General features: G+C 34.8%; 1 protein-coding gene across 1 annotated transcript in view; it reads left to right on the top strand.

The window, feature by feature from the left end:
* The window catches only part of LOC135221429 (cilia- and flagella-associated protein 58-like), a 65,951-nt gene that overhangs the window by 4,937 nt on the left and 37,023 nt on the right, over positions 1-23,991 (top strand).

The following is a 23,991-nucleotide window of genomic DNA, read 5'->3' as shown; positions in this document are numbered from 1 at the left end:
ATCGTTTCACCTACATATTTTAGGGCCGTTGCCTTGTATAATAAGGCGCCTATGAGGTAATGTTAGACTTGCGATAATCTTACGCTAAGTCGGTTGGTATTGCACTTCCATATTCAATGGAGTGTCTTGGGGTTTGTGAGATCACTTACGAGGGTCGGTATTATCTTCTTTGGTTATGACGACGATGTATTAAACTCATGATGATTCGGTGATGAGTTTCTTGTAGAAACACAAAGTATAAAAGTATATATATTCTTCTGAGTTTACATGGTGAAGATCTGGTATGACTGTACAAGTCTTCTAATGACGATAGCTTGATCGCTTCTGCCAATGATGATGGCTAATTCTATTTCTCTCTACATGATAAAGCTTAGGTAAAGAGGTACAGGTCTTCTAATGACGATAGCTAACTCTATTCTGTTGTACTGCCATCTCGGTTACCAGTCATAAAGGAACAGATAGTAGCTCGAACATACGAACTTACAATCAGATGACATAGTTACATACGAACATACAATCAGATGATATAGTTACTAATCACGTTGGCCGCTTGAGCTATAGGTCACGGTGTTTGTCTCAAGCAGGAAGCTTGACTAAAGTTTATAACAATTGAATGACTACAGGTGACGGCATGTTATCTTAGCCTACTTTTATTGTATACATCATCTTTAGCGTCTCTAGTCTGATCACATTCCTGCAAGCAATCTGGTTGACCTCTTTAGTTTTAGTCTTTTATATATATGGACTAACAATTCCATATTTTTATTATGTAACACTTACACATACGCATCAGCACATCTGAAACAGTCATGGCATTTTCATAGCGTCTAGCTCATACTTCTACATAAAGGCTCTGCATCTGAGATGTAAGAAGAAGAGAAACTCTATTTAGCGTATTAAAAAGGAACATTAAAAGCACTTTACAAATTAAGAATTGTTCGCTCTACCTGTGATCCACGTTTTCTAAGTCCTGAATACATTATACATCTAACAATTCTTTGCTAGGTGGGAACAGTGATTTCCAAATTAAAGAAAAAATGAAAATGATAAAAAAAAAACTGTACTCAACGAAGAATTGGCGTAGTTTCTTAATTCATTGTTCGTTATGGAAATATTGCCATATGCAGGTGCCAGATTATTTACTTAACAATAAATAACATTTCCTTTCAAAGGTGCTATACTTGAAATAAATTACATTAGAATTGAGTAGACTTATTCAACGTGTTAAAGATACATTTTGCAATGTATGGGAAATAAATACCGATGGGTCCACGATTTCTAATTTTATTCTCAACCCTAGCTTCGTGACAGCATACCGAAGGATTTTGAAGTTGCTTTGCTGCCGCTCGAGTCTTGACTCAGCATATCGTACTGCATTGGGGTGTTGTCATTTCGTCTCCTACAGCCGATAAATAATACATCAAGGCGTTAACATTCCTTGAAAAACGATGTTTAATTAAACTAATTTTGTCCTTTGATCAATAAAATAATTTGCATGACACATTTAGTGGGTCTAAATTGGACTTCTGATTTTCCCACATGATTAGCCAAGGTCTATTTCCAGCAGTATATACTCTATCGCGGATACGTAATATTAATGAATATTTAAATCGACAATATATATATATATATATATATATAATATATATATATAGTATATATATATATATATATATATTATATATATATATATATATATATATATTAATCTGCTTTATTTGGTTGTTCCCCTTCCGTTATTTCTTGTTTTATTAGTCATGTGCGCCTTTCTTATCCTTTTCATAATTGCTTACATAATTAACTCAGACCTTATTCAGTCTTATTTTTTATCGAATTCCTTGCATATCATCTTGTTTCATTTGGACACGTTGGAAAGCTGTGGGAGTCAAACCTGACGAATTCATCAAGAAAGGCTTACTTTCATTAAAGCTTTCTTAGTTTCACATGTACTATACCCAGACCTACTACCATAAGCATATTATAAGTAGCTGAAAGGATAATCAAGGGTTGCTCTTTGACGGCTACAGGGTGTAACACGAGTGTATGCACATATTTTTGGGAATGAAAGATAAAGTTTCTCTGAACAGAAAATATTTTATAAACATCCATTTTAAGGCGTCCGTTGTCGGCGCGGGGAATTTTAAAATAACCCGTATCACGCGATACGAGTTCGTCGGATCGAGTAACCTGAGATGGAGAAGAGAGCGAGGTGGCGTATAAGGAATGATGGAAAGATTAGGCCGATGTTATAAAGTATCTTCCAATAAAATGTATTCTTTAGGTTTTGAAGAAAAAAAATGCATGCATCATTGAAACTGTTTCCCTCCCTATCCGTGGTATTCACTGGCCACCGATGAAAAACAAAACAAAAATCTCTCATCCATCAAAGATAAGTTTGCTTATTCATTAGACAACTATCAAATATTTCAAGTGTAGATTTAAAATTCTCTTCTTCTCCATCAAAAGTATTCATCAGACACCAGTCATAAGCATAGAGCTAGTCATGATTCCTGGTTCAGGAATGTCGTGACGAGGCACTAGAATTCAAAATTCACAAATGAATGTTGCTCAGCAACATTTACACTACTGTATTGCTCTCTTGTGGTGCTTCGAGGTGTTCCACCTCTAGGCCCATGTTCTAAATTTTGCCGTTCTTTAAACAATTTTATTTTTCTATTATGATTCTCTCCGGTTTATTAAGCTTTCTTGATATCTCTCCAACAGGAACTTGCACCGAATGCAGTGCAATAATTGTCTCTCACGCATCGAGGGATGTTTCTTAGACCGATAAATGACACATTGACATTAGATTCCCGTGCATATAACATCAAAAGCAATAGAGTGAGGCCGCTGGTTCACACTGTTAGGATATCGTTTGTTTTCTCGTTTTTTTTTCTTGCTTTTAAATTTTATAGCATTTTGTGAGATTCCAATGTTTTCTGTAAAATTTAACAAATGGATTAGTTCAACTACCTTCAACTTAATATTGAAATGATAATTCAAGGACTATGTTTATGCGATACTACTAGTGATAGGTGTCTCCTATCTATTTGGTAATGTATATCTATGGTTGTGATATGACGTTTTTTATCACTTCGTTTCGTTCACGTCAATTTTGCTATATGGAAAATAGTTTTACACAATAACATAACATAATGTTCTAAAGATATCAGTGACTGTTTTTAACGTCGTTACATATGATTTCTTCCATCTTTGAAAAGAAAAATAGATAAATAAGGCATGAATCGTGCGTCAGGCAGGTGAACGAAAAATTATGAAACTCTGCCAAGAGTTTTTTGGCCGACAGTACGTGATTTAAAGTGGACTGAGAAATTGCTGACAATTATTATTTCTTCAACGAAACATCTTCCGTGACACATCGAACGATAGTGACAGCGTTATTATCCATGGTAAGCAACCGTACGTAAATATCAATTGTACAAGGCAATATGGCAACCTGATGATAAATCCAAATAATACATTAGTTGCTTAACGAGAAAGCTAAGACAAAGCAAGCCTTTAAAATATGCTACAAAACTAATACCAAATAGGAATTAAAATACTGAATTTATATACACAATGAGTACTGATCAGCGCGATTTGTTCCTTCATCTATCCTCCGGTGTAATTACAGCATTCAATTGGGAAGAAAAAGCATAGAACTGTCCATTTTGTCTGTCTCCAACAAGAATCAGGTAACCGACGCCGCAAGTACCACACGCACACGCATGTTTGTGGTACATTCCGGAACCACGGTCTAGGTAGAATTTGCTTCCTGTCATGAGTTGCCGTCTAGACCTATGAATTCAATATACACTACTGTTCTCTTACCATGCGCTTTTTAGACGATTTTTTTTTTTACACAGTTACGAGGCTGAGATTCTACTGATGATTTCTTTAGCAAAATAGTATCAGTTGCGTCTTTCTTTTTTCTTTTAGGCAATTGCTCATGTCTGCTTGATAATAGCCTTTACTTTTGAAACCCTATTTGCCACAACGATGAACATTATAAAAAACTTGGCCTTTTTTGTATAGTGGCAGCAATTCAGTAAAAGCCACAATTATTGATTTTGTCATTTTCAGTCCTAGAGTGATGACCATTGCATCAGTAACAATGAAAGCAACAGACAAAAATGATGGCGATATAAATAACAGATCGGTAAGACTTAATTAAGAATTAATGAAGAAAAACGTGTAGCCTATACTTCGTTCTCATAGAACAAGAAAGTTTCGCTTCACTGCCCCAACTTAACTTTTTTCATTTTATTACAAATGCGTAAATGGAGTTTTCTTGTTTTCGGCATGTTTTCGTAAATCTTACTTCCGAAGATAAGTGAAAAGGCGGAATTTGCAGTCAAAAAAAAAAAAAAAAAAGTAACGAACAAATAGTCTCGGTAACAGCCAGGACTTTGAGTAAGGATTCTTTTAGCTCTCAGTTGTTTAGTTAAAAGATTCTGCTGAATAAAGTTCAGGCAACGAGATAGGAAAGCGAAAGCGATTGTCTTACGCATCAGCCATGATCACTAACTTGCACATTCCTGAGCTGCCTCCCGACGATGAAATTATCAGTTTTGAGAGCTTCCGCCAGAGTGGTGGCTTGCTGGAGGGTGGGGGCGCGCGTGATTGCGTGGGTGTGAAAAGACCTCTGTACTTCCCGCCCCCTTGCCTCTACCTCGGCTGCTAATTCCATCACCTTGGCCTCGACTCGCGCCGTTTCTTCTAGTTGCCTGAAGTGGAAGAGAGTAGACCATCTAATTCTGAAGCTCATAAAACAACTTTGGTGATTATGATCGTAAACGCTAAAATAATATACCACTCCATAATTATTAGCTTTTCACCAATACGGAAGTAGCCGGACAGAAACATAGACAGAACGTAAAATTAATTTGATGTATAGAATTTAATCCGGGACAACTTGTTGCAATGTTAGCAACACAAAAATCCTAGCTTCTGTAACAAAATAGTTTTGTTTTCACCATCTGTGATAGTAATTTCTCTAAAAAGAAATTAGTTTACATAAAGTAAGAATTTTTTAACAATGCAGTATATAAACATAGAACCACATAACTAAAAATAAGCATTATGACGTCTTCATCATAATAGCATCTTCCATAAGCAATTCTAAAGCAGAATAAAGACTGTTCATGCTAGAAGCGAAATTTCATTGTTCATAGTTTCATTAGTTCCGCCTACCTATCTCTGGCGTGCTGGAAAGCAGTGATAAGCCCGTTTTGCTTCGTTAGTTCCCGCCTGGATCTTCCCAACTCTCGCTCGGCGTTTTGTCTCTCCAATTCCCGGATGTGGACCAACCCAGCGTGCTTTTGCACAGTCCCTGATTGAGAAAGAAAACAGGAAGGAGAGCACGCGTTAGCTTTCTTGTAATACTAGGCACGAGGGACCTTTTATATTTAAATTTTCAACTTGCTAAGTAATTAGTTTCCTTTTCTTCGGTGATTTTTCTGTACTTAGGGCTACGTCTTTCGATTCAATCATGTATTGCCGACCTGCGGCACACATTCACCCAGATATATATATATATATATATATATATATATATATATATATAATATATATACATATATACAGTGGTACCTCGAGATACGAAATTAATCCGTTCCGAGGCGGCCTTCGTATTATGAGTTTTTCGTATCTTGGAACACATTTTACATGTAAAATGGCTAATCCGTTCCAAGCCCTCCAAAAACACCCCAGTAAATTATATTTCCAGGCCTAAAACACATGTTCTAGTGTTACAACGCCCATCCAACGGAAGAAATATGACTCCAAAAAGGCAATACTGTACATACTTGAGTAATATTCAACTGCATGTAATGTTCAACCCCATTTTATTACGACTTTAGCATACTATGTCCCTTAGCAATAAGCCTAGCCTATGTTAGCAGTTGCTACTGTAGCCTAGTCTATGATTCTGACATCTAAACCTAAGAGCTAAAAGCTTAGAATATGCCAATAAAATGTATAAATCAATCAGTATGTACTCATTTCAAATAATTATTAATTAATCATTAACTATAATACACAAACAAACAAACAAACCTTCCAATCGATTGTTTACATTCAGCTCTTACCCGTCTTACGAGTATCGAACGAGCGCCAAGCAATCATTTTTCCTAGCACACAGTAAGCCATAAATTGTCATTAGTATCTCTCTTCAACTAATGAAACTGCCAACAGTATAATAACCATTCATTTTTTATTCTTTATTCTATCTTTTACCTAATGGAGATACCGAGTTACTGACAGCTATAATGAAACATAAGTATACGTAATGTAATAATAAAGCAGAAGAAGAATTCTAAAAAATACGTATTTGTTGGCAGTCTGATTTATTTATATTTTTATGATATCTAATTCACAGTTTTTTTTTATTAAATGTATTGCATGTACTCATTTCAAATAATTATTAAGTAACCATTAACTATAATAAATAAACAAAAAAAAGCTTCCAAACGTCTGTTTACATCCAGCACTTATGAGTATCGAACGATCGACAAGCAATCACTTTGCACAGTAAGCCATAAATTTTCATTATCTCTCTTCAACTACTGAAACTACCAAACAGTATAATAACCATTCATTTCTATTCTTTATTCTATCTTTACCTAATGTTTTTTTTATTAAATGTATTGCATGAATAAGTTTTTCAATTTACAGCATCCTTTTACCAATAGAATACTTAAAGCACAAGGGGTAGATGCTGACCAATAGGAGAGCAGGACCTTATGGGGTGACTAGCATCAGGAACAATGGGAGAGCGGGAGGATGGTGGCGAGTTTACTCAGTTGGCGGCGCGGGAGTTTTAAAATTGTTCTCGGTGGTCCGGCGAATCTCGGGACTTTACAGCAACAACCTTTTGTATCTTGAAAACTTTTCGTATGTAGAGCAGTAAAATTTTTTGCATTGGCTTTCGTATCTCGAGTTTTTCGTAAGTAGAGCCTTTCGTATCTCGAGGTATATATATATATATATATATATATATATATATATATATATATATATATATATATATGCTACATATATATTGAGTGTGTGTGCATACGCGCGTGTGTGTGCGTGTGCATGCGTATCCGGTAACCATTCGCATTCACAGCGGTTGAATGTCAATCTGATTAAAGTTCCACGTGGTAAGTGTTTATCGTCTTAACTCCAGATAGTACAAGAACATTTAATTGTTTTATAAAACTGTTGCTTCAGCGGTAATTGCTCTATACCCGTAAATGGATATACAGATGCCACGTGAACTTCACTGATAAAGCTTTACTAAATCAACGCGACTACACTCGACTTAGAATTGACGATCAACCAAAAGTTGTTGTTAGGCTCTAAAGAAAGAATTGTAAAACTATAATAGAGGCAAATTACATTTCGTATTCTTGAAATAAGCTTAATGCTTAATGGAAGATTCATTCTAAATCATTCATGTCATCGAGCAGAATGGATTAACGCTGGCCAAGCAATTTTAGAATTGTTTGGAAGCAATCCCTTTGCACAGGGGAAAAAAGATAGTAAAGACGTAAAAAACTAAGGTTATTATTTCTATTAGGTTAAATATGGAACTACAAAAGACAGATATGAGAAAGGAAAGAAGATTTATGCGTTCCGTCAAAATCCATTTCCCCTGATTACGGTTCGTTACGAATATGCGGCACGAATGCAGAAAAATAATAGCAAGCTGTTCTGGAAAAAAAATTATTTATAATCGGGCGCTAAATTACTTAGCAGCGTGTACAAGAAGTAATCATCTCTCTAACCCTGCTGTGTGTGTGAATATGAGAAAGAGTTAGGACACATCTGTTACCCAGGGTTTTGATGTAGGTTCTGTGAAGGACGTCCCTCTCTCGCTTCAGTTTTTCCATCTGGCGGGATATTCTCTGCTGCTGACGGTTCTCGGTCAAGGCTTGCTTCTCTGCGACCTGTAAAGATAAGATAAACGCATCTCCTTTTATGCGCAGTTTCATTTGGGTGTATTCTGACTTGAAGATAAATGGATTTGGAGGTATCTCAGGCATATTACTACAGGCTACTGGAGTTTAGACGAATATTTATTGAAAATTGGTCTAGTACCGTGACAATTGAAGCTACGTACAAGGTGAGTGTATACTTAGGCAGTAGTTATTGATCACCACGTTTTTGTTTTTTTTCTTTTTTTTATTGCACAGGGCAAACTCTCTGGCTTTTTAACATACGCGGAAAGTATTTATTGATCACTCCAGAATGGTACTACCTACTCTACTAGATTTCCACATTATAATAGATTCTGTAAAATCAAGGAAACACTTTGAGCTCATGACTGTTCTGAGAAGCTCTGTTTAGGGCCAATATGTATTACTGTCAGCTGTGAGTGGCCTTGACGAAATATGACCTACCAAATGCCCCTTGTTTCATTTATGTTTTCCCAACTTCTCTCTTTATTGGAAATTTGTTACAAGGAACTAGTAGCAGTCTACAACAACCAAAACACATACACACATTTATATATATATATATATATATATATATATATATATATATATATATATATATATTTATATATATATATATATATGTGTGTGTGTGTGTGTGTGTGTGTGTACCCTCTTGATACTGATAAAAATTATGTTAAAAACATTTTCGCGCTCTACTGTATGACTTCAAAATAGTTAGGATTCTAGTACCCGTGATCTTGGTTTGAGTGATTCATAGCATGACTGGGACTGTCTAAATTTAATGGAATCTTTCAGAGAGAATACAACTTAAAATCAATAATTTTTTAGAATGAGGACGAATCTGATACAACGTTAATTGCCTTTGCACTTGCAGGCATTCTGTTTGATGCGTGTTTAATTTGAATGCCTATAAGACAAATAAACATAAGGATGCTATAGCGGTAAATTTTGAATTAAGAGTATGAGAAGTAGTATTCAACAGTACCTAAGTTTAGTCTATGTTAGTTTAACCAGACCACTGAGCTGATTAACAGCTCTCCTAGGGCTGGCCCGAAGGATTAGATATTTTTACGTGGCTAGGAACCAATTGATCATCTAGCAACGGGACCTAAAGCTTATTGTGGAATCCGAACCACATCGAGAAATCAATTTCTATCACCAGAAATAAATTCCTCTTATTCCTCGTTGGCAGAGCAGGGAATCGAACCCGGACCCTGAATCGGTAGTCGAGCACGTAACCGACTCGCCCAACAAGGAACTTCAACGGTCAAAGAGTTTAGATTTTCTCTTATGGTCAATTTCTTCCGTCTTTTTACTTCGTATTTTCAGCACCCTTTCTTAAAAAAAAATGAAAAGTATACCGTAGTCAAACTGTTACAATAATCTTTTTTCAGAGGCCTAAATATTATATAAACGATTCGTTATTTTCATAAATATATCAAGTATAACTTTAGAAATGCCTCAATAACTCGTCACAACTCTTTACTTTTAAAATATGAATAATAATGAATGGAATACAAATCCAAGTTATGTAACTGTACAAATAGATCTAAAAATAATTCGAGAACCCGTACAATTCTAGAAAGCTCTGTAGAGTTTTAGTTTTAAATAGTCTTGTATAGTTTACGTAAATATGGATTTGTTTCTCCATTTCAGGATTTATGTGGTTATGCTTATGTTAGATAATAATAATAATAATAATAATAATAATAATACTGGTTGTTGTTCATACCTTGAGTTGTCCTCTTAAATTCTTTATCTGACTCTCCACCTCTGCGCGCATTTCATCCTGTCTCCGGACGGTCTTCTCCAGCTGGTCGTACTGCCTGTGCGCTGCCGAGTTCTCCTTCTGGAGTCTCACGCAGTCTTCGTCTCGTAACTGCAAAGAAAGGGACGAACTTCCAACGATGAAACCGTAAGTACCGATAACAAACAAGTTCTGTAAAGCCGCTACAGCGTATAATCAAGGCCACCGAAAATAGATCTATCTTTCGTCTTGGTATAATGCTGTATGAGCCGCGGCCCATGAAATTTTAACCACAGCCCGGTAGTGGCCTATCCTATATCGTTGACAGAAGGACGAGTGTGGCTAAGTTTATAACATTAAATAAAATAAAAACAACTGAGGCTAGAGGGCTGCAATTTGGTATGTTTGATGATTGGAGGGTGGATGATCAACATACCAATTTGTAGCCCTCTAGCCTAAACGGTTTTTAAGATTTGAGGGCAGACAGAAAGCGGACGGACAAAGCCGGCACAATAGTTTTCTTTTACCGAAGAATAAAACTAAGGAATGGTTATTCCTTTATTTGTTGTCCTTTTAGTGATTTTCGTGAAATTCATGTCATTGTCTGCGTTGATGATTTAAAGAAGAGAAAGCTGTCGATTTAAGTATTAAATTTCCCCAATAGAGCCAGTTGGGTTATGGTAAATATTGATTAAATCATATCACGTTTCTCTTATATCCTCCCATGACAAGTATGCCACAGCAAACCTTTTTTTTTTCTTTGAGAATGGAAGTAGGTCAATATCGGTATTCCTCACCCAAGGAAGAAATGCTGTCGGAAAAGCCAAAGATTCTTGAACAACAAGAAAACATTTTATTGTAGCCGTATTTGAAAGCGCATTGTACTATCAGATTTCAGCGAGTTTTGCACATATTTCGTGAGGCCATTCAACTGAAGGTAATCATCAATAATCATGTCAAAACAGTGAAATCAATTAAAGTTACTTTAGAATAATTTAACGATAGCAAGAAAATAAAGGCGACAAATCATATATCTTCTGTTAAAAAAAGTCTGGTGTACATTCACGCACAAGTCCGTTTTTTACTGGCCCCTCAAGAAGAAAGAGTCAAAAATGGCACAACGTAATCTAGTGGCCGCAAATGAAGTCGAGAACAGCCTCTTCAAACGGCAAAAATTGCGTGTTTCTCACATCACGTGTGCTGATAAGACTGAATGCCGAGCAGGAAAATACCTTGGCAGTTGATGTCGCTTCTTTAATTTGCAGTTTCAAGGTCTGGCCAATGTTCGAGCCCTGGCCTCAGCTTCCTTCCGAAGTCTGACGACTTCCTCTCGTCCTTCCTCGAGTTGTCGGTTAATGTTCTCTCGCTCGTCCTGAAGTGATGAATGGAAATGAAACTTCAGATATTGTAATGAAACTTAAAACTAAGGCATCACACTTCGTCACAGTTTTGCTGGTGATGAACCATTTTGTTTACTTTTCAAAACTGTATCTATATTAAAGTGTTCACCGTTTTAGGTTATAACACGTTTAATATTCATTGCATACAAATAAGTAGTAGTTCTGTCATTTGCAAAGTTATAGCAGTTGTGATACTCACTTCCGTCGAGGCAAAACAAATTTTGTTGAAATTCATATATATGCACATACTACAAACACATATACACATACATATATAAATACATACAATATACACACGCACACAACACACACATATATATGTATAAAAATATATTATTAATATATATAATAGTATAATATATATAATATATTTATATTATATATATATTATATAGATAATATATGATGTTTTATATATCCCAGTCATATAATAATATATATATATATATATATATATATATATATATATATAATATATGTGTGTGTGTGTGTGTGTAATAATAATATATAGATATAATATATAGATATTATATATATATATATATATATATATATTTATGTATATATATATGATATATATATATATATATAAACCGTACATATATGATTTTATATATAACAACATCATTTATATATCTATATATATATATATATATATAGTATATATATATATATGTGTGTGTGTGTGTGTGTGTGTGTGTGTGTGTGGTGTGTGTGGATAATTGTGTGGAAAAGAACTGTGAAACTTCAACATTATCAACGATGGTCGTTTGTTCCAAAAAAAATTTTCGCGTGGGAATTATTGAGGTGCTAATTGCAACCAAAGTCGTTTTACCTAGACGAGGGTGTGTATAACCACTGGAATATAATACATCTTATCAAGTGCCACAACTGCTACTTATTTGTAGGGCAGCAATTACGCACTTACGTATATCAGGAAGCCGAGCGGGAGAAGGTCCTGACACTTGTTACAATCAATGTGACAAGTGTTATAACCTATAACATCAATATTATCGATAAGACAATAGGAGGAAGAGGAGCAGAATTATTTCTTAACATATTGTTACATTTTCGTCCTTCAGAATATTGGTACTTTGCTGTTTAGTATATAGATTCTCAATAGTTTTGTCGTTTTTTTTATCGTGATTATATCATCACGTAAGGGAACGTTGATGATTGTGCCCTTTCTTTCCATAAACAGTGGCGTCGTTATGGGGGGCAAGGAGGTGCCCGGGGCCCCTAATCAGATTCTTGGCCTCCCAACTGGCAATCCCCCTAAGTTGAATTTCCCTTTGTAGCTAAATTTTAACCATTTGGTGGTCAAAAGCAGATATTCTTAGCCCAGCGATTTATGCTTTTTTGTTCTTTTTTAGCAATTGACACGTGTTGCTGATGATATTATTTTGATCGGATTTGATCCATTCCAATGCTATTAATAATTTCTATTTGATCCATTCCCATGCCATTGGAATGTTTTAGCTGAGAAAGTATTGGAAATATTTTTAATTTATTTACAGTTCTGCTATATATCTAATGACATTGCTTTGGTTCTTGTTACCATTACAACTAATATAGAGCATAGCAATGAATGGATGTATATAGTTCTACGGTTTTAACACAAATGCCATGTTTGTTCATGATATTTTGATCCAACTTAATGTTATCAACTTATGTACGAAGTGATTGAAACTATAGTTACAGTTCTGAATAAGTGCAATGCAATTTGCCGCCGCTGCTTAGCGTCAGTTTCCAGGGAGAGGAGATGAAGGCGAGGGAATAGAGAGGTTGACATTTTGAAGGAGAGATCTTGGAGGGTCAGAAGTCTTTTGTGTTATTGGTGATATTATACACTATTTTGATATATTTACATGACAAGCAAATTATACTATAGTTGAAAATTAAAACTTGATAATAGAAATGAGGTTAGTTGTGAGGAAATTGACATTACAGTATTTGGTACACTTGCATGTAGTAAAAGTTGAGAATTGACTGAAAATTGAGCTATATCATTTCAAATACAGGTTTACTAAATACTAATAGTGTTATTTCCCTTTCTTCACATGGATGCATACATTCGAGAAAAGTATATTTTAATGATTATAGAATAGATACATTTCTTTCGTGAAATTGCCGTTGGCGCCCCAAAAAAATATCTTGGCCCCACCTAGGAACCCCCTGATGGAATGCCAGCTACGCCACTGTCCACAGACCCTCCTCTGTTGTATACCGATTATTACCGAGGTCAAACGCATCAAGGAAAGGATAATGGTTATTGATACTCACTCAGTACAAACATTTATCGGTTGACTGAAGAATCCGAATGGGAAAAATGTTTGCTGTATGATCAAGATAGCGACTTCTTTTAAATATCAGTGAAGTTTTACTAAAGTATTGGGGGTTTTTGCTTCTTCGCAGACACTCCCTTTGAATTTCATTTTCCTGAGCTGTGCAACACACGAACTTCAAAAATACTTAGTAGTGTTACCAAAGCTTTACGATTCCCTGTGCTCTAAAGGTCACTGATATATCACTATTCTTCCAAATTAAGGCTTTCGGCAAATAAATCAATTACTCATTTCTGTTCAAGAGTCCATCCTTTGTATCTGTTGCAGCTAAATTGATCAAAGGGAATCAGCAATAGCTATTGTAATTCAAAGGGAAGATTATTCGAGTGGAGAATGTGTTTGAACCAACTTTTTACCCACATCACTGGTCCATGTCCAAACAAATTCATGGTGTCTTTGTTGACCTTGGCAGTTAGTTAGGTACCTGGAATTAGGTCGACTGTGATGGGTTGGAAACTAGGGCTTATAAGGGCACTGGGCCAGCAGCCAAATCCAAGAAAGACATGTTGAGAACAGACTTAATCCCACCCCTCTATGGGGAGAGAAAAACGTAAGTATAGTTGAAGCAAAACAAACGCGCGTACAAAGAGCGAAGAGGTAAGTTACCGAATAGGCAAAGAAAGAAAGGTGGCAGGTGGTGCGCGGGTGACTGAAGAGAGACTTGATTTTTCTTTGGAAACTAAAATGAGAAAGTATGAAGGTATTGTTAAGACATCTCTCTTTGATCGAGGTGAAGGGTGGAAGTTGAGCTCAAGTGATAAACAAAAGGTTGAAACTGGTGACATGAATTATTTGCTCAAAATGTGCACCATAAGAAAACGTGATGAAAACGTGCAGATAAAAAGAAGAAATAGGAAAGAGAACAAATAAAGCATTTGATGGTGGTTTGGTCATGTGAATAAATAGATGAAGAAATGATGGTGGAAAAAATGTAGAATTTAGTGGTGTTAAAGGAGGGAGGAGAAGAAGACCTGGATATGTTTGAAGAGATGTCATGAAAGACGTAATTAATTGAGAAGAAGAACCTTATTATCGAGGAAGCAGGAGAGAGAGAGATACGGGTGAGTGGGATATATTACATCGAGCTGGACTTTTAACTTTAGCTAGGCTCTCTCTCTCTCTCTCTCTCTCTCTCTCTCTCTCTCTCTCTCTCTCTCTCTCGTTCGTTTTGAGTGTTATATGACCCTTCCGTTATATTTCATTCCTTAGAGTCACACATGTTAGGGAAAATAATAGGTGTATGTATATATATATATATATATATATATATATATATATACATGTGTGTGTGTGTGTGTGTGTGTGTGTGTGTGTGTGTGTTATAGAATCAAGGGAACTATTATCAGAATGCGTTAGCATATAAAGACTTCGAAAAGACAAGAATGATAAGAAAAGGGGAAGTAGGAAAAAAGAATAAAAATAATGATCTTACAAATAACGACGCTACCGAGAGTGCATGAAAGAACTTTTTTCGCACAAGCTGGAAAGTGAAATCACCCAGGTGTCCCAGGAAATCTGAAACCCCGAAACATGGTTTACACCTCCCTAAGGCCTATGTCACCTCCACTACAGAAAATTAATCGACGCTGGCTCTCCTGACATCTTCTGACACGCCCGAGGGCCGAGAATTAATTTCGGTGGGCCATTTCAAGAAGCCTTCTGGTCAGTGTCAGGACAGGTGACTCAATGCACCTTTGTTTAAGGGAAGAAGTTGAGGCTCCTCCCTTAATAAGATAGGCCTTTTGGTTTTAGCCAACCAAATCGGAAGTGCCAGACTTTTAAGGACGTCCTTATGGTAGACCTCGACGAATATCCTACAAGAATACCAAAAGACACACCTTCTAAGGTCGGAGCATGGGAGAAAGAGGAGTTTCCCAATGAAAAGTTTACCAATTACGATAGAAAAGTTGACAGGAGGAAGTTTCGAAGAAAGGGCAATAACCACTCACACATAAGGATCCTTTCAGAAAATGCCACACTCAGAGTCAAAATCAAGAACCCGGAGGCGGTGCTAGAAGGATAGCATCCGAAATATGAAGGCTCGACACAGGCAAGAGAGCAGAGAAGGAAAGTAAGAGAGGAAAGGAGAAAAGACTGAAGGGCAGAGGGGAAGACGCCCTTCCATTGAAGGGAGTGCGAAGTGTACGTGAAGTGTGGGTGTGAAGTGTTGATTGGGGCCCAGTGACAATATCGAACTCTCACAAAATTCCCCGAGTGCAAATAGAAATGACAACGAACTTGTAAAGAAACAAAGTGCCTTTTCAGAATTGTTTTGTCTCAGTCCAAATACCCAAAGCAAGGTGGAGGAGGTTATAGTTTTTCTTTGATCAAGAATGAATACATAATGACACGTTCAATTTATTTTCCCAAAATAATTTAAAAAAAACGTTAAGATAAGAAGATAGCTACATGTTTAGCACGAAGCAAACTAATTATATAATTATATTTCAATGTCAACACCAATTCCAATAGCCAGACACTCAAGCCAAATCGCTATCTTAGACTGTAGCCAGTCCTGCCATAAATATATATATATATATATATATATATATATATATATATATATATATATATATACACACACACACACACACACACACATATATATATATATATATATATTATATATTGCTACTTTCAAAATACATATATCCCTCTTTGACTGTATAAAATATTGTGTAACATTTTTTTAGATTCCTAGATAGCTTAGAATTAGGATGTTTTAAATGTGTGCCAAAATTTCTGCATTACATAATGTAAAAGAATATATAACGTAGAATGTAGAAAGAGAGAGATTTTCTTTGTCCGTTCAAAACTAGAATTGTTTCAGTAACTTTTCATCTCCTCGAGATTAAAGGAACTCCAAGATCTCCATTTGCTTTCCTAATCTGTCAACACATTTGATTAGAGACCTCGAGTCTTCATTGTGTTTTGGGATTCTGTCATCACGTATGATAAGGGACTTCTGCTTCGATCGATCGAGTCGAGTACGTGTCTTTTTTTAACAGACTGGTCTCGAACGCGTATGTCTTTGATCAAAGCCACGTGCAGATTACACATTTTGTATGTAAAGTTGCATAGGATTTCGAAGCTTCTAGAAAGAATTGTTGCCCAAAACGTTTTATGTCATCTCCAGTCCAGCTTCCGTAAAGGAAGACAATTGATTACATCTTGGAACCACGAGGCATTCAGATCTCTCTCTTTCTCTCTCTCCCTCTCTCTCCATCGCATAGCACTTTTGATTTTAAAGTAACGTAACGATTTCGTACTTATTGAATGGTCACTCGTAACTTGTAAATTTCAGATTTGATATTTCTTAGAGTTTATTTAGTGTTATATAGTGTTTTTTTTTGGTGGAATCTGAACAAACGTTGTTGTGTAACAGCGCCTGGTTTTGTGAAAGTGTGAAACAAGCCTGCAGCAAAGAAAGAAAGAAGTTGGTATACCAAAAAGGTAAAGTGTTATATTTTTATTAGTTGCAACTATATAAACTAATAAGGAAAAGTGGTCAGGTAAAAATAATAACTGATGGTTAAAGTGGTTTTGAGAGAAAATATTTACGTTTTTACCCATTGCAAATTTTTGTGTTTTGTGTTTATTCATTTGAAGTAATTTTTATTTTGTGCATTTGTCCATTTTCTTATTGAAGTGTGTCTTTTTATTTTATATTCTGTGTGATAAATACTTTTGAAATTTTGGTATTTTCCACATTTTTCTGTATTTTCATTTGCATTCACAATTTAATTGACTTAGTTATTTTCATTAATTAATCGTTGCACATTTAATTAAATTTAACACTTGTGAAATAATTTGCATTTACTTAGAATTCTTTTCAAGTATTATTGTTTAGCACTTGTAAATTAATTTCCAATTTCAATTATTGCCTAATACTCTTGAATTTTTATTGAATTAATTTTCTTGAATTTTATGATAAATTAATTTGATTTAATTTTACTTAATCTGATTCAAGAATTAATTAAACTTTACTTTGTTTTCAAGTAACAGTAATTTTCCCGATATTGTGAATTTTCCCTTATAAATTTTTGAATTAATAATACATTTTTTGTATTTAAAATTTTTTTATTAAGTGTTTTTCATTTCTCCAGTATTGCATATGATTATATTTATGTTAGGTAGAAACATAGAGTGGTAATTGATCTGTTTTCCTTCAATTAACTTGAAGTGACTTAGACCAGGGAAGTAATTAGACTTCTGAAAATCAGGGAAATACTTAGACTTAAAGTTGTTGATGGAGCGATGCTCTTTTTGATTAATTTAATTACTTACAAGATTACCTCAACACCTGTTTTGATGAACTTACTCTTGATTTTCTGCAATACTGGTAACTTGTTAAGGGAGGGCACTATTGCCATTTAGAGTATTTAGTCGTTTTAGTACCTGTGATGAGGGTTCAGGTGTCTGGCTTTTGTGAGGTATCAATTAATGAATGGTAAGTGTAGTAACCAGATACTTGGCACTTCGTCACAATATATATATATATATATATATATATATATATATATATATATATATATGTGTGTGTGTGTGTGTGTGTGTGTATATATGTGTGTGTTTAAATGTATCACACACACACACACACACATACACACACACACACACACACACACACATATATATATATATATATATATATATATATATACATATATACACCTATCTATCTATCTATCTATCTATCTATCTATCTATCTATATATATATATATATATATTTACTTAAATAAATAATGGGGCAGTGTGTGTATGTGTAGCCGAGTAATTTGCATGTGGACTTCCTGAAGCGTCCGAATATGTACTTGTTCATACATATGTAGGCAGAAAGTGTTGTGGCAAAGGCCTCCGTCACCTTTTGTTGGTCAAGCAGCTGAGTCTTGTCCTCAACGGTGGTCTCGAGTTGCGAGAGAAGAGCTTGCAGGCTGGCCGTCTCCTGTTCGGCAGATTCGGCTGCCTCGTACTGGCCCTCAGCTCCCCCTCCAGCCATTCTCGCTCCTTCTGCTCGCGCTCTACGCTGTCAGTTAAAGCCTGGTTCTCCTTAGGTAAGTGAGACAAAGGGACTCATTGCAAAAGCGATGGTGGAGATTCAAAAATTCCTTAAAAGTAAGATTATAGTAAAGATGGGGTGTATACGGGTAGTTCAATCATCTTATGATAAATAGTTTAGATATACCATGCTAGATTCTATTTGGCATCATTTCTATACCAAATCACGTTCGCTAATTAGTTTTCACATGCTATCATGTTTGGTAATGATGTTCATTACTGCACGCTGACAATGTTAGCTTAATCGATCTTGCTGCTATTATGACGTTAATTTTGAGGTCATGTCTGGCTCTTATTTTGATATCGACTACATCTCCAAGAAGTTAATCCTGAATTCCATTTATATTCTGGTTTTGATTCATTTAATACAACTTAAACATTTCAAAAGTAGCTTCTCTTCGCTGGTTAAATTATTTAATTTGTATTAAGAGATTGAAAATTGCCCCTGTTAAGTTCTTTTACATACTTACTAGATAAAGCAAAGTCCGAACTGATTTTCTGTTACTCTCATTTATATTAAAGGGTTATACTACCGTCTACGGTACTCTCTTTTAGTCACACATTATCCCTATTTCGGAAAAGTAAAAAACAGACTTAAATTCTAGGGCTATAAAAAAGCTTGCAAATGCATATGTATAGCAAGAAAAGAGAACGGAGAAAGCTATTTTTGCAATCAATATTCTGAGATGCCGCTTTGAAATCCCGAGTATTCTGAAGTAAGTCTGGAATCTGACAAGAATTCTTCTTATGTAACATTTAGAGTCATATCTTCCAAGATATTCCGTTACTTTCGTACGAAACATTATACGTAATCCCTCTCTCTTTCAGTCTATAGGAAACATAGCCACTCGTATCCATATTTATGATACAATGTCAAAATGTCTCAAGAGAAAAGCTGGAGAACAACGTGATTCTGATCCTCGCCTGGTGAGCTGATCAATGCGCCTTTCCAGTTCCCTCCTGGCTAATAAGGCTTCGGCGCGGGGCACCGACGTTGCCAGTTGCTGGGTGAGGGCCGACACCTCCTGACGGCTGCCGCTGTTTTCCGCCTTGGCCGCCTTCAGTTGCTCTTCCAGCTCACCGATCGGTTATTCCGTGGAAAACAATTTTTGAAAAGACGTTTGGAAAAGAACTATTGTTATAATATGGACAGGGACATTTTCTATCATTAGCTAAACAAATATTTTCTCAAAACAACATCTTATTCTAGACGCAACCTAATAAGGTGGCATATAATCATATTATTAGATATGGCTGTATATATATATATATATATATATATATATATATATATATATATATATATATATATATATATATATATAATGGAAAATAAAATAATGAGTACCTCGAATACAATAAAAAACTAGGAAATTAGGCGAAAACAGCACAAAAGAAATAAAAAAATCCATTAGCAGTAAAAACCGGAACTTAAAACGAAATTATCGTTTCACTAACTATCTATCCTTAAACAAATCCGTGGATACACTAAGCTTAAGTTGAATACATTAATATCTAGAAATTCTCTCTCTCTCTCTCTCTCTCTAAGTGTAAGTTGATTGCAGTAATATTTGACATCAGCATGTGCGTATTTCAATTTTCTGTTCAGCAAACCCAGTGCTATGACTTGAATGACAGGTCCAATCACACGAAATCCAAATGCATTCACTCTCGCAGATGCCAATGAAGTCATGAGCAGGAAAGGAATTTGTTTCGGAAGAGAACGGCGGACAGGGAGGCAGGTCGTCAACCTGGGATTGTTCAGGAGACTCTATAAACATCATTCTGGCTGCACTTGAGCACTGCGAGCGCCCATCCGGAATGAATCACTTCCGTGACCTGTTTTAGTTACATTTCTACTTTACTTTAGAGTTTACTAATAAAATTCTTATTGATAAAAGTGATTTCTTCCGAATGACTATTTTCTTGTGTATAATGGGCTTGTTGGACATAAATTGTTAATTTCAGAGAATCGTGATTACTGACCTGTTGCGTGGTAAATCTTATACTTTCTTCGTTTACCTTAGGGTTTATATATATATATACATATATATATATATATATATATATATATATTATATATATATATATATATATATATTCACTCCGCGCCATCTCACTCTTCAGGTAAATTAAAATTCTTATCATATTAACATATCAAGGAGTATGACATGAAAACTAAATACCTTTAAAGATTTCTTTTGGTGAATCTTGTATATGTGACCTATATAGTATCTCTTTACATTGATAAGCTAATTTATAGTTCCCCACATAGTTATAATTATCAAAAGAACGTGACTTTTTAGTTCTTACATCGTGCGTTTTAAGAAGACACGTGGCAAATCTATAATGAAGCAGCTTACGAACAAGAGGTTGACCTTTAGATATAAAACCTCTGTCTTCCACACAAACATTCGCAAATTAACGGTAACGTGAGCGGGAACCATAAGAGTTTTATGTATATATTATACATCTACACACACACACACACACACACACACACACACACACACACACATATATATATATATATATATATATATATATATATATAATATATATATATTGATAGATAGACAGAGATCAGCATTGTTTTGTCCTGCTCTGGATGGGGAAGGTAGGACGATGCGTGGTCACTGTCAGACAGACCAATATAGACCCTGAGGCAGACAATCAAGGGGAGACGGCGTTTGCTCAGGGTCACATCTCGATTGCGCTGGCTAAAACAGACTGTATTTCTTAACTATATTTTTCTTCCTCGTTCGCTACTGACCTATTGAAACAAACAGCTGACAAGGAGTGTAAATGGATGTATTGGGGATGGTCGACATCACGTCAAGTATCAGCCTTAACCGGTTCTTGCTTGGTCTAAAGTCTATAGGCCCGCTTGAATAAGCATTTCATTTTAACTGTTTTCCATTATAATATATATATATTTATATATATATATATATATATATATATATATATTATATATATATATAATGTGTGTGTTCATTGGTAGAAGCAAGCTGACCCCGATAATTAAAGCCGCATTAACTGCCATGCTCTACATACTTTGGGTATTTTTATTGCTAACTTTTATTGAGAATTGTAATATGTTTCTTAAATATACTCTCGGTTACTGATACTCATTGTTATTTTAAAGGGTAAGTTTATAGGCAAATAGACGGCATAGTCATGGGCTCCCACTTTGGGGCCTTCTTTCACTAATATCTTTATTTGCGCGTAAATTATTTAAGAGTCAAGCGGAGAAGCAGTCAAGGCTAGAGGAGAATCAGAAAGCATTAGACGACTAAAACTTAAAAAAACTATTAAGGGAAGAGTACAAATAAAGAGAAAGTAATATGCGTCCAGTGCATACAGTGAGAGACCTTGAATTAACGGTCATAACTACCATTCTACGAACATTCACGCTATAACTATGTCCTCTCGCTCATTCTCCCAATGTACATTTATTTGCGTGTGGTGTAACGTGAGTGTTCACCAGGTGTTTCTTTTTCTGCTATCATTGATATATATATATATATAGGGCGAACCAAAATAGGTGGACAGTAAATGATATAGTCTGTTTTGAGATTACATATACATATCAATTATATTAACTAATACAATTAAATTTTTGTACACGATTATTACATTTATAATCAAATTTTATTGTATACATTATGCAATGCAAAGGCACTGAAAATAATATATATATATATATATATATATATATATATATATATATATATATATATATAAATATATATATATATAAATATCCTCCGTAATAGTATAGCCCTAACACAAACCCTATTCCACCAGCTATCCACCTACTATTAGTTCACACACACACACACACACAAATATATATATATATATATATATATATATATATATATATATATAATATATGGAAATAAGTTTTTAACCTGGACCAGCCACTTCAACTGTGAATGGGCAGCTACCAACAAAAGGCAGGGCGTTATAAATGGGTATAGGGCTCGCAGCCTCATCCGGAAAGGCCAGATAGTAGAGGTAGAGGAGACCACCTATGTTGTGGAGTACCACTAATGTCTAGACTACTTCTACAATATGCATATTTCAGTTGATAGTTAGATGGACTCTGAATTGGAAAGCATTTTGACCGTAGGCATATTTTCACGAATATAGAATAAGATGAACTCGCTATTGAAATTATATGTGCTGACCATACCAAGACAAAGTCGTGTCATTTCTTTTCAGTAATCATGTCCTGCCATTTTTCACCTAAAGTTAATTTTCTAATTCTGCATGTAATACTATTAAAATTGTAAAATATTTTATATTTTCTCTAATAAACGATAAAAAACTTAATTTTTGTTTTTCTTTCTATTAGCAAGAATTCAATCAAACGAAACGCATTTCCAAATTTTAAGTCAGTTTATCGATCATAATTATAAAGGACACATCGTAGTACTAGCGGAACATTAGAGTAAACCTGTTCGTGTATGTGTATTAGACAAAACTCCGCTTCAGACAGTCGCTAGAATTTTGTTCACTAACCATCTCAATTCCACCATCCCAACTCGATCCACTTTTCACTCTTTGCCATCCTATGTGCACGGAACACTGCATTGACTCTCCCCGAGTTTGGTATACTTCTCAGAACTACGAACTACGTGCCGCTTTCTCGTCAGTGTCTTCAAACCTAGTCCATTTTCCATTCATTTCTTCTGACGTGATATCTCATTTATATTTTATCAAGTTCGCTCTCCACACGTACACACAAACACGAGCGACACAAGTACACTCACACCCCTCCTCACTCTCTCTCTCTCTCTCTCTCGTCTCTCTCTCTCTCTCTCGTCTCTCTCTCTCTCTCTATATATTAATATATATATATATATATATAGATATATATATATATATATATATATATATATATATTATATATATATATATATATATATATATATATATATATATATATATATATATATATATATATCTATATATATATATATATATATACTACCTATACACAATTCATACACACAATTTCATATATATATATATATATACATATATATATATATATATATATATATATATATATATATATATATATATATATATATATATCAGCAATAAGTCACCAAACAGCACGTGACAAATATGTACGTAAATAGCCACATGAAAGGTGAAGAATCAAAGACCAGGTACCAAGCGCTTTCGTGTATTGCGTACACTTCTTCGGGGTATTTACATATATATTTATATATATATATATATATATATATATATATATATATATATATATATATATATATATATATATATATATATATATTATATATATATATTATATATATATATACAATTGTGTGTGTGTGAATTGTGCATATGGGTAGTATTATAATTCACGATGTAAACTGCAAAAAGGAATAGAGAGAGGAAAAGAGTAGGCTCCTAAAATTCCATGTAAACGAATTCTTTTCAATTTGAACTGGGCTTAACAAGAGAGAG

The sequence above is a fragment of the Macrobrachium nipponense genome, chromosome 2 (assembly GCF_015104395.2).
Source record: "Macrobrachium nipponense isolate FS-2020 chromosome 2, ASM1510439v2, whole genome shotgun sequence".
Taxonomy (NCBI): Eukaryota; Metazoa; Arthropoda; class Malacostraca; order Decapoda; family Palaemonidae; genus Macrobrachium; species Macrobrachium nipponense.
Note: the sequence above shows the minus strand (reverse complement) of the source record. Positions and strands in the feature narration are given on the sequence as shown.